This window comes from Equus przewalskii, chromosome 15 (assembly GCF_037783145.1).
Source record: "Equus przewalskii isolate Varuska chromosome 15, EquPr2, whole genome shotgun sequence".
Taxonomy (NCBI): domain Eukaryota; kingdom Metazoa; phylum Chordata; class Mammalia; order Perissodactyla; family Equidae; genus Equus; species Equus przewalskii.
The window spans coordinates 12677905-12690068 of record NC_091845.1 but is presented as its reverse complement, the minus strand read 5'-3'; the positions used below and the strand labels follow the sequence as shown (position 1 = coordinate 12690068).

The following is a 12164-nucleotide window of genomic DNA, read 5'->3' as shown; positions in this document are numbered from 1 at the left end:
TCAGGAAATCCTCAGGAAAACCTTCATTCCTGAAAAATCCAAAAAAGGAAAGGGGCTACAAAACCAAGAGCAGAGGAGATAAGTAGAAGGACAACAACAGAGAGTAGCAGCTCTACATCAGAACAGATTAAACCATGGGACGAGAAACAAAGGAAACTGAAGAAAACCGGAAAACAAGACACAAAATGGTAGTGGTAGGCCCCCACGTCTCAATAATCACTCTAAATGTAAATGGATTGAACTCCCCAATCAAAAGACACAGAGTGGCAGGATGGATCAAAGAACAAGATCCAACAATATGCTGCCTCCAGGAAACACACCTCAGCCCCAAAGACAAACACAGACTCAGAGTGAAGGGATGGAGAACAATACTCCAAGCTAATAATGAACAAAAGAAAGCAGGTGTCGCTATACTAATATCAGACAAGGTAGATTTCAAAGCAAAACAGATAAAGAAAGATAAAGAGGGACAGTATATAATGATAAAAGGGACTCTCCACCAAGAAGACATAACACTTATAAATATATACGCACCCAACACAGGAGCACCAAAATTTGTAAAGCAACTCTTAATAGAACTAAAAGAAGACATCAACAACAATACAATAATAGTAGGGGACCTCAACACACCATTAACACCAATGGACAGAACATCCAGACAGAAAATCAACAAGGAAATAATAGAATTAAATGAAAAATTAGACCAGATGGACTTAATAGATATATATAGAACACTTCATCCAAAAACAGCAGGTTACACATTCTTCTCAAGTGCACATGGAACATTCTCAAGGATTGACCATATTTTGGGAACCAAAGCAAACATCAATAAATACAAGAGAGTTGAAATAATATCAAGCATCTTTTCTGATCATAATGCTATTAAACTAGAAATCAACTACAAGAAAAAAGCAGAGAAAGGTGCAAAAATGTGGAGACTAAACAACACACTTCTCAACAAACAATGGATCATTGAAGAAATTAAAGAAGAAATCAAATTTTATCTGGAGACTAATGAAAATGAGAACACGACATACCAAAACATTTGGGATGCAGCAAAAGCAGTCCTAAGAGGGAAATTCATCGCAATACAGGCCCACCTCACTAAACAAGAAAAAGCTCACATAAGCAACCTCAAACGACACCTAACAGAACTAGAAAAAGAAGAACAAACAAAGCCCAGAGTCAGTAGAAGGAGGGAAATAATAAAAATAAGAGCAGAAATAAACGATATTGAAACAAAAAAGACAATAGAAAGGATCAATGAAACAAAGAGTTGGTTCTTCGAAAGAATTAACAAAATTGACAAACCCCTAGCCAGACTCACCAAGAAAAGAAGAGAGAAATCGCAAATTAATAAAATTAGGAATGACAGAGGAGAAATCACAACAGATACCAATGAAATACAAGAGATCATAAGAGAATACTATGAAAAACTATATGCCAACAAATTGAACAACCTGGAAGAAATGGACAAATTCCTAGACTCCTACAATCTCCCCAAACTGAATCAGGAAGAAATGGAGAATCTGAATAGGCCAATCACAAGTAAGGAAATAGAAACGGTAATCAAAAACCTCCCCAAAAATAAGAGTCCAGGACCAGACGGCTTCTCTGGAGAATTCTACCAAACATTCAAAGAAGACTTAATACCTATTCTCCTCAAACTGTTCCAGAAAATTGAGAAAGATGGAGAACTCCCTAACACATTCTATGAAGCCAACATCACCCTGATCCCCAAACCTGACAAGGACAACACAAAGAAGGAGAACTACAGGCCGATATCACTGATGAACATAGATGCAAAAATCCTCAACAAAATTTTGGCAAACCGATTACAGCAATACATCAAAAAGATTATACACCATGATCAAGAGGGATTTATACCAGGGACACAGGGATGGTTCAACATCCGCAAGTCAATCAACGTGATACACTACATCAACAAAATGAAAAACAAAAACCACATGATCATCTCAATAGATGCAGAGAAAGCATTCGACAAGATCCAACACCCATTTATGATAAAAACCCTCAGTAAAATGGGTATAGAAGGAAAGTACCTCAACATAATAAAGGCCATATATGATAGACCCACAGCCAACATCATACTCAATGGACAAAAACTGAAAGCCATCCCTCTGAGGACAGGAACAAGACAAGGGTGCCCACTTTCACCACTCCTATTCAACATAGTACTGGAGGTGCTGGCCAGAGCAATTTGGCAGGAAAAAGAAATAAAAGGAATCCAAATAGGTAACGAAGAAGTAAAACTCTCGTTGTTTGCAGACGACATGATCTTATATATAGAAAACCCCAAAGAATCCACAGAAAAACTATTAGAAATAATCAACAACTACAGCAAAGTAGCAGGGTATAAAATTAACATGCATAAATCAGTAGCATTTCTATACACTAACAATGAACTAACAGAAAAAGAACTCAAGAACTCAATCCCATTCACAATCACAACGAAAAGAATAAAATACCTTGGGATAAACTTAACCAAGGAAGTGAAGGATCTAGACAATGAAAACTACAAGACTTTCTTGAAAGAAATTGACGATGACATAAAGAGATGGAAAGACATTCCTTGCACATGGATTGGAAGAATAAACACAGTTAAAATGTCCATACTACCTAAAGCAATATACAGATTCAATGCTATCCCAATCAGAATCCCAAGAACATTCTTCACAGATATTGAACAAACAATCCTAAAATTCATATGGGGCAACAAAAGACCGCAAATTGCTAAAGCAATCCTGAGCAAGAAAAACAAAGCCGGCGGAATCACAATCCCCGATTTCAAAACATACTACAAAGCTACAGTGATCAAAACAGCATGGTACTGGTACAAAAACAGGTCCACAGATCAATGGAACAGAATTGAAAGCCCAGAGATAAAACCACACATCTATGGACAGCTAATCTTCGACAAAGGAGCAGAGGGCCTACAATGGAGAAAAGAAAGTCTCTTCAACAAATGGTGCTGGGAAAACTGGACAGCCACATGCAAAAGATTGAAAATTGACCAGTCTTTTTCACCACACACCAAAATAAATTCAAAATGGATCAAAGACCTAAAGATTAGGCCTGAGACAATAAGTCTTTTGGAAGAGAATATAGGCAGTACACTCTTTGACATCAGTTTCAAAAGAATCTTTTCGGACACTGTAACTCCTCAGTTGAGGGAAACAATAGAAAGAATAAACAAATGGGACTTCATCAGACTAAAGAGCTTCTTCAAGGCAAGGGAAAACAGGATTGAAACAAAAAAACAGCTCACTAATTGGGAAAAAATATTCACAAGCCACTTATCCGACAAAGGGTTAATCCCCATAATATACAAAGAACTCACACGGCTTAACAGCAAAAAAACAAACAACCCGATCAAAAAATGGGCAGAGGACATGAACAGACATTTCTCAAAAGAAGATATGAATATGGCCAATAGACACATGAAAAGATGTTCATCATCGCTAATCATCAGGGACATGCAAATCAAAACTACACTAAGATATCACCTTACACCCGTTAGATTGGCAAAAACATCCAAAACCAAGAGTGACAAATGTTGGAGAGGTTGTGGAGAAAGAGGAACCCTCATACACTGTTGGTGGGAATGCAAACTGGTACAGCCACTATGGAAAACAGTATGGAGATTTCTCAAAAAGTTAAAAATAGAAATACCCTATGACCCAGCCATCCCATTACTGGGTATCTATCCTAAGAACCTGATATCAGAAATCTCAAGAGTCCGTTGCACCCCTATGTTCATCGCAGCATTATTTACAATAGCCAAGACGTGGAACCAGCCTACATGCCCAGAAACTGATGATTGGATAAAGAAGATGTGGTATATATACACAATGGAATACTACTCAGCCATAAAAAAAGACAAAATTGGCCCATTCACAACAACGTGGATGGACCTCGAGGGTATTATGTTAAGCGAAATAAGCCAGTCAGAGAAAGACGAACTCTATATGACTCCACTCATAGGTGGAATTTAGTATATTGATAAGGAGATCTGATCGGTGGTTACCAGGGAAAAGGGGGGGTGGGGGGAGGGCACAGAGGGGGAAGTGGTGTACCCACAACATGACTAACAAAAATGTACAACTGAAATCTCACAAGGTTGTAATCTATCATAACATTAATAAAAAAAAAAAAACAGCAGAATACACATTCTTCTCAAGTGCACATGGAACATTCTCAGGATAGACCATATGTTGGGAAACAAGGCAAGGCTCAATAAATTTAAGAAGACTGAAATAATAATAAGCATCTTTTCCAATCACAATGCTAGAAATACAGAAATTAATTACAAGAAAAAAGCTGAGAAAGGGACAAACATGTGGAGACTAAACAACATGCTATTGAACAACCAATGGATCATTGAAGAAATTAAAGGAGAAATAAAAAAATATCTGGAGACAAATGAAAATGAAAACATACCATACCAACTCATATGGGATGCAGCAAAAGTGGTACTAAGAGGGAAATTCATCACAATACACACCCACTTTAACAAACAAGAAAAATCCCAAATAAGCAATCTCAAACTACACCTAACTGAATTATAAAAAGAAAGAAGCCCAAAGTCAGCAGAAGGAGAGAAATAATAAAAATCAGAGCAGAAATAAATGCAATTAAAACAAAAAAGGCAGTAGAAAGTATCAAGGAAACAAAGAGCTGGTTCTTTGAGAAGACAAATAAAATTGACAAACCCCTAGCCAGACTTACAAAGAAAATAAGAGAGAAACCTCAGATAAATAAAATTAGAAATGAAAGAGAAGAAATAACAATGGACACCACAGAAATACAAAGTATCATAAGAGAATACTATGAAAAGCTATATGCCAACAAAAAAATGGACAATCTAGAAGAAATGGATAAATTCTTAGATTCTTACAACCTCCCAAAGCTGAATCAAGAATAAATAGATAATCTGAATAGACTAATCACAAGTAAAGAGATTGAAACAGTAATCAAAAGCATCCCAAAAAATAAACACCCAGGACCAGATGGCTTCCCTGGAGAATTCTACCAAACTTTCACAGAAGATTTAATACCTATCCTTCTCAAGCTATTCCAAAAACAGGGAAGATGGAATGCTTCCTAACACATTCTACGAGGCCAACATTACCCTGATACCAAAGCCTGACAAGGACAACACAAAAAAGGAAAACTACAGGCCAATATCACTGATGAACACAAACAGATGCAAAAATCCTCCACAAAATATTGGCAACCCGAATTCAGCAGTATGTCAAAAGGATCATACATCATGATCAAATGGGATTTATACCAGGGACGCAGGGTTGGTTCAACATCCACAAATCAATCAATGTGATACACCACGTTAACAAAATGAGGAATAAAAACCACACGATCATCTCAATAGATGCAGAGAAAGCATTTGACAAGATCTAACAGCCATTTATGATACAAAAAAAAAAAACACTTAAAAAATGGGGATAGAACGAAATTACCTCAACATAATAAAGGTCATATATGACAAACCCACAGCCAACATCATACTCAGTGGGGAAAACTGAACACCATCCCTCTGAGAACAGGAACAAGACAAGGATGCCCACTATCACCACTCTTATTCAACATAGTACTGGAGGTTTTGGCCAGAGCAATTAGGCAAGAGAAAGGAACAAAAGGAATCCAAATGGGGAATGAAGAAGTGAAACTCTTGCTGTTTGCAGATGACATGATCTTACACATAGAAAACCCTAAAGAATCCATCAGAAAACTATTAGAAATAATTAACAATTACAGTAGAGTTGCAGGGTACAGAATCAACTTACCAAAATCAGTTGCATTTCTATACTCTAATAACGAACTTACAGAAAGAGAACTCAAGAATAAAATTCCATTTATAATCACAACAAAAAGAATGAAAGATCTAGGAACAAACTGAACCAAGGAGGTGAAGGACTTATACAATGAAAACTATAAGACATTACTGAAAGAAATAGACGATGACATAAAGAAATGGAAAGATATTCCATGCACATGGGTCAGAAGAATAAACATAGTTAAAATGACCATACTATGCAAAACAATCTACAGATTCAATGCGACCCCAATCAGATCCCAATGACATTCTTCACAGAAATAGAACAAAGAATCCTAAAATTCACATGGGGCAACCAAAGACCCCGAATTGCTAAAGCAATCCTGAGAAAAACGAACAAAGCTGGAGGCATCACAATCCCTGACTTCAAAATGTACTACAAAGCCATAGTGACCAAAACAGCATGGTACTTATACAAAAACAGGCACACAGATCAATGGAACAGAACGGAAAGTCCAGAAATAAAACCGCGCATCTACAGACAGCTAATCCTCGACAAAGATGCCAAGAACATACAATGGAGAAAAGATAGTCTCCTCAGTAAATGGTGTTGGGAAATCTGGACAACCACTTGCAAAAGAATGACAGTGGACCGTTATCTCATGCCTTACACAAAAATAAACTCAAAGTGGATCAAAGACTTGAAGATAAGTCCTGAAACCATAAAACTCCTGGAAGATAATATAGGTAGTACACTCTTTGATATCGAACTAAAAAAGATCTTTTCAAATACCATGTCTACTTCGACAAGGGAAACAAAAGAAAAAATAAACAAGTAAGACTTCATCAGACTAAAGAGCTTCTGGAAGCCAAAAGAAACTAGGATCGAAACAAAAAGATAACCCACCAATTAGGAGAAAATATTTGCAAATCATACATCCGACAAGGGGTTAATCTCCATTATATATAAGGAACTTACACAGTTGAACCACAAAAAAACAAACAGCCCCATCAAAAAGTGGGCAGAGGATATGAACAGACATTTTTCCAAAGAAGATATACAGATGGCAAATAAGCATGTGAAAAGATGTTCAACATCAGTAATCATCAGGGAAATGCAAATCAAAACTACACTAAGATATCACCTAACACCCGTTAAAATGGCTATAATCACTAAGACTAAAAGTAACAAATGCTGGGGAGGATGTGGAGAAAAGGAAGCCCCCTTACACTGCTGGTGGGAATGCAAACTGGTGCAGCCGCTATGGAAAACAGTATGGAGTTTCCTCAAAAAACTAAAAATAGAAATACCATATGACCCAGCTAGCCAACTACTGGGTATCTACCCAAACAACTTGAAATCAACAATCCAAAGTAACATATGCACCCCTACGTTCATTGCAGCACTATTCACAATAGCCAAGACATGGAAACAACCCAAGTAACCACTGACTGATGATTGGATAAAGAAGATGTGGTGTAGATATACAATGAAATATTACTCAGCCATAAAAAAAGACAAAATCATCTCATTCACAACAACATGGATGGACCTGGAGGGTATTATCCTTAGCAAAATAAGCCAGACTGAGAAAGACAAACACCAGATGATTTCACTCATATGTGGAATATAAACAAGCGCATGGACAAAGAAAACAGTTCAGTGGTTACCAGGGGAAGGAGGGTGAGGTGTGGGCATGGGGGTGAAGGGGCGCACATATATGGTGATGGACAATAAATAATGTACAACCAAAATTTCAGAATGATGTAAACTATTATGAACTCAATTAAGAAAAAAGAGCTTGAAGTGTACTTCGTATTTCTAATATTCTCTCAATCCTAATGAGATAACTGAAAGCAAATATCATCCCCCTGGTGATTCCCAAATCTCTGGCGTCAACTCAAATCTCTCAAGTCATCATCAGACCTGCTAAGCTACTACTCTACTTAACATCTTGAGTTTGATATTTAGACTCAACAGGTCTAAAACTGAATCTTTATCTTGCCCTTCACATTCTTCCTCTCAAATTTGTTCCCGTTTTATATCCCTTCTCTCAGTGAGTAGCAGTACTCTCCTCCCAATCGCCAAACAGAAACCCAAGCATTACTCTCTCTTCTCCCTTCATCCAACCTATCACAAAACCCCATTAATTCTACTCATACATATTTTTTCAAATTTCTTCCCTTTTCCTTCCTCATCTTATCTGCAATGTGACTACTCTTTTCCAGGCAACCATCATCTCTCACCTGGACTTCTGCAATGGTCTCTTAAAGGTTGTTCCCCCTACCTGCAGTCTTGAAGCTCCCAGCATTTTCTTACCCTACTCTCTAAAACCTTCATTCACAGACTCAAAGTCCTTTGACTCCTTCCTTATCTATCCTCCTCTCTCACAACTTCTTCCTTCACCAAAGCCATTGCCCCCAACACACACATAAATCTATAATAATTAACATTGTACCCTCCAGGTCCTGGAACAATGGATGCTCTTATTTGCATCATGTCTTTTCACTTGCTGTTCCTTTACTCAGAAAGTCGATCTCCTTCTGCCTTCACTGACATGTACTTATCCTTCAGGTCTCAATTAAGGTACCCTTTTCCTGGGAGTCTTTACATGACACTCTAATCAGGGTTATGTGCTCTTTATCATTTTAGCACTTAACATACTAAAATTATTTTGCTTTCTGTATCTCCCTCTAAATTGTAACTTCCGTGGGAGCTGGGGCTGCTTTACATCTGGGTCATCACTCTATTCCTGTTACTGTCAAATTCAGAAATCCTTATTTTATTAATAGAAACAGGTATAAATCAATGCAGAGGAGTCAATGGCAGAGGAATAATTATAATTTAGGTATACTGACGGCACTGTCCATGGACTCAGTCAAAAATATTCAGTGCCCACCATGTCTTTTTATTATTGTGCAAGAATTATAGGGCTTAGACTCAGAAGACCATGAGCAATTTCCCTTCACCTTTTCTGAAATTTTTTCTTCATCTTTTAAACGGGTTAAGCAATACCTATATCAAAGTGGTATAAGAGAACTAGATGAGAGGAGATAAAGTGAAAGCAGTTTGTAAATCAAATAACGGTACATTTACATGTATATCATTATATACATATGTGTATCATTATACATATACATATATGTATCATTCACAATCCATGGTGCCCAAGTCTAATGGCTTATTTTTATCCATCAGTGCTCTCTACTAATACTAATTTCCTACATTTTCAAATTTATTTTAATGAAGCACAAGAGAAACACAAATTTACCTTTCCTTTCCTTAAGTCTAAAACCCTTGTTTTAAAACCCTCATCATCCAATATCAATGTTATGAGCAGATTCTTAACTACTGGCTATGTGTCAGATTAAAATTCTTGATCTCTTTATTAAAGTAAGAAATTATCAGTTTCGGCTAAGGGCCACACTAACACTGTAAGATTTAGTTATTTCATTTGAAACAAAGGAAAAAAACCAACAAAAATGTTAAAGAAACCGGTATTTCTCAATAAAACATTATAAATATGCAGGAATTTGATCACAATTAAAAGGCATAACTTTTGAGGAAGATTCTTTTGTCTTAAAAAAAAAGAAAACAATGTCATAAATTTCCTGCGGTGGAAGAACATATAATAAACACTGTTTTATTCCCCAGTGTCCAATATGGTGAAGTGAAATAATGCAAATAAATGATATATACAAATATTAAATATAAATGGTCATTCTCAACAAGTGTTTATTATGTTTGTTATTCAGCATATTATACTTTCTCTTAAATAATGTATATTGAACTGAAATAGTGAGACCAAGGACCATTAGCTCTTTCAGCCAATGTCAAGAAATTGGAACATTAGTGGGTAAACTCTGCCACAGCTGTTTAAAATACTGAAATGACAAACTGAAAGCAAACAAAAAAGTCAAACCTTGGAATCTCTCATATGCTTTCAATATTTTAACATTATTACTCATAGATAACATTAATCAAACGGCTACTTTTTCCAACAAGGAGCTACGTGTGGGCAGACTACTGACGTTAGCGAGTACCTGTCAGTTACGCCAGGGGGTCAGGATCAATCAGGAATTTGTATATATTTTAGACGCAAGGCATCACATACTGTGTGCAGTCGTAGGTAGTAAGGGAGGCTTACTAAAAGCTAGTCACATTCTGGCAAAGCACGTTGTCTAATAAACAGACCATAAACAGAAGCTATCCCTGGCACCCAGGCAAAATCCAGCTGCGTTTCTTTATCCTAATCTCAGTTTCAGCTGCAGGTTTTCTCCGGAAAGAACAGTAGTTGGATTTACTCAACACTCTGTAGAAGTCAGGGTGTGGTCATCCTTCTCTAAATAATATTACAAATGGATTTTCCCTGAACTCTTGTAGCAACAGGGTCTTAAAAGTGGTTACCGGTAGGAAGAGGTGAGATTAAAGTAAAAAATGCCTGTCTACAAAAACAGTAATAAATAATACACTTTAAGGACCACCCTAGAGACAACGGAGGCAAGGGTATTATTGAGACAAAAAAAAAAAAAAAGGTAATATAGCACAGAACACTAATGTTCTTCAGCCTTTTAACACGGAGCCACAGAAACAGTTGAGGAACATTTGATTTTGCCAGCTCTGTTAAGTACTGACAATTTTATCCCAAATTATTCCAGTCCGCTAATAACTGCCCCAAATGCAGATCAATCACATTTCCTTCTTGATCATCAGAACAGGAGTAAATGTAAGAGTGAATTCAGAAAAATCAATGAAACGTTTCCTTCGCCCTTTCTAAAACACTACCAACTAGAGAGGTGGGGAAAGTAAGGCTGAGGAAGCCTTTTCTAAGGCAGGGGTAAATGGGAGTGAGCTTACTCAATTAATAATTGCATTCCTTCTCCCTGGCTAGACGACAGAGTGGAAATCCACCTCCGTCCTGCTGGCGTGCTCGCATTCCCCCAGCCATCCCGGCTGCTCTGGAATGAACAACTCCACAGAGACGCCCGCTGCGCTGCCTGAAGCCTGTAACCAGTGTCAGGAGCCACTATGTGCCAGCGACGACGCTCAGCACTGCACACCCTCTTTTCACCACCTTTGAAGCACGTTCCACGCCCTAACGAGGAAACTGAGGCCCAAGTTCACACAGGCAGTGCGGCCAGGCTACTAGGCGGGCCCATGCCGGAGCCCTGGCACTACACCACCTAGAAATTTCGTCTTGCACCATGCCCGCACTAGACACGCGGCTCCCTCAGGGCAAGGTCGTGACTTAGGTGCTCTAAATACTCACTAGGCAAGCAGTGATTGGGATGTGAACTCTTTTCTTCTTGGCCATTCTCCGGCCGGCCGCAAGCCCTCTAGAAGAGTGGGGAAACTGAGGGCCGGGCTAAGTGACTTGCCAGAGGTCAGAGAACCGGCAGTGGGCAGAGAGGGGTCTCGGGTCTTTGGAGAAGGTTGGTCTTTGGGATTCTCAACGTCCCTTTGTAACATTGCCTGGCTACCTGGCCCTCGGCTCCCGCAGACTTTCAGGGGAGGGGGCCTGGCCGGGGCGCTTCCCTCCCGGGTCGTTTTCCCGTCAGCAGCCTTCGTCGACAGGGGAAAGCGGCGGCCCGCCCGGCGGGCCCCACCCGCCGCCAGCTGCAAGGCACCTCGCCAGGCATCTGCTGCCTGTTCCCAGGCACTCCCTCCCCCGCCTTCACCTCTTCGCCATCTCCGCCCTCGCCTCAGCCCCGCTGTGCGCCTGCGCGCGGGGCCCGGCGGCCGGTGGGCCGGCGGCTCACGTGGACCTCTAGAAGACCCGGCTGCAGCCAATGGCAAGGTGGGGCCTCGCGCTCGCCACGCCCCCTGGTGCCCCGCCCCCTCGAGGGAGCGCCGGAGCCTCAGCTCGCGCGTGCGCTTCCCCGCCCCGCTGGCGTCGCCTGTTTTGCCGCGTGCTGTGTGCGCGAGCGCGCGGTAGGGTTTGGCAGTGGTCGGAAGACGTTTGAGGCAGCTGAGGCTGCAAGCTCCAGGGGGTGGCGGGGGAGGAGGAGTGTCGGGACAGGCCTCGATGGGGGAGGGGGCGTTTCCCCGGAAAAGGAAGGAAGTGGGTGTCACGGGTTGCACACACTTCCCTTTTGGCGTTGTCGGGGGAAGTCAGAAAGAAGTGGTCTAGATTTTCCCATTTTATGGCTAACTGCAAATCACCCTCACTAACTCTGCTCTACCAGGGACTTCAGCAACTCCCTCGGAGTGGCTGCGCATGCTGCAGTGATGATCATCTCTTGAGCACTGCCGTGGACGAGGTCTCTCATCTTCCAGTAGCAGGCTCAGAGAGATCGTCGCATCCGAGGGCACCCACCTGGCCAGTGGCCTGTTCTGGAGACTAGTCCT

General features: G+C 40.1%; 1 long non-coding RNA gene across 2 annotated transcripts in view; it reads right to left on the bottom strand.

The window, feature by feature from the left end:
• Positions 1 to 11541, bottom strand: part of LOC139076113 (uncharacterized) — a 44260-nt gene extending 32719 nt beyond the window's left edge. For both annotated transcript variants that reach the window (XR_011527387.1, XR_011527386.1), the window contains exon 1: positions 11086 to 11541. This is a non-coding gene — a long non-coding RNA (uncharacterized lncRNA). The remainder of the gene's footprint in view (positions 1 to 11085) is intronic.
• Positions 11542 to 12164: the final 623 nt, after the last annotated feature.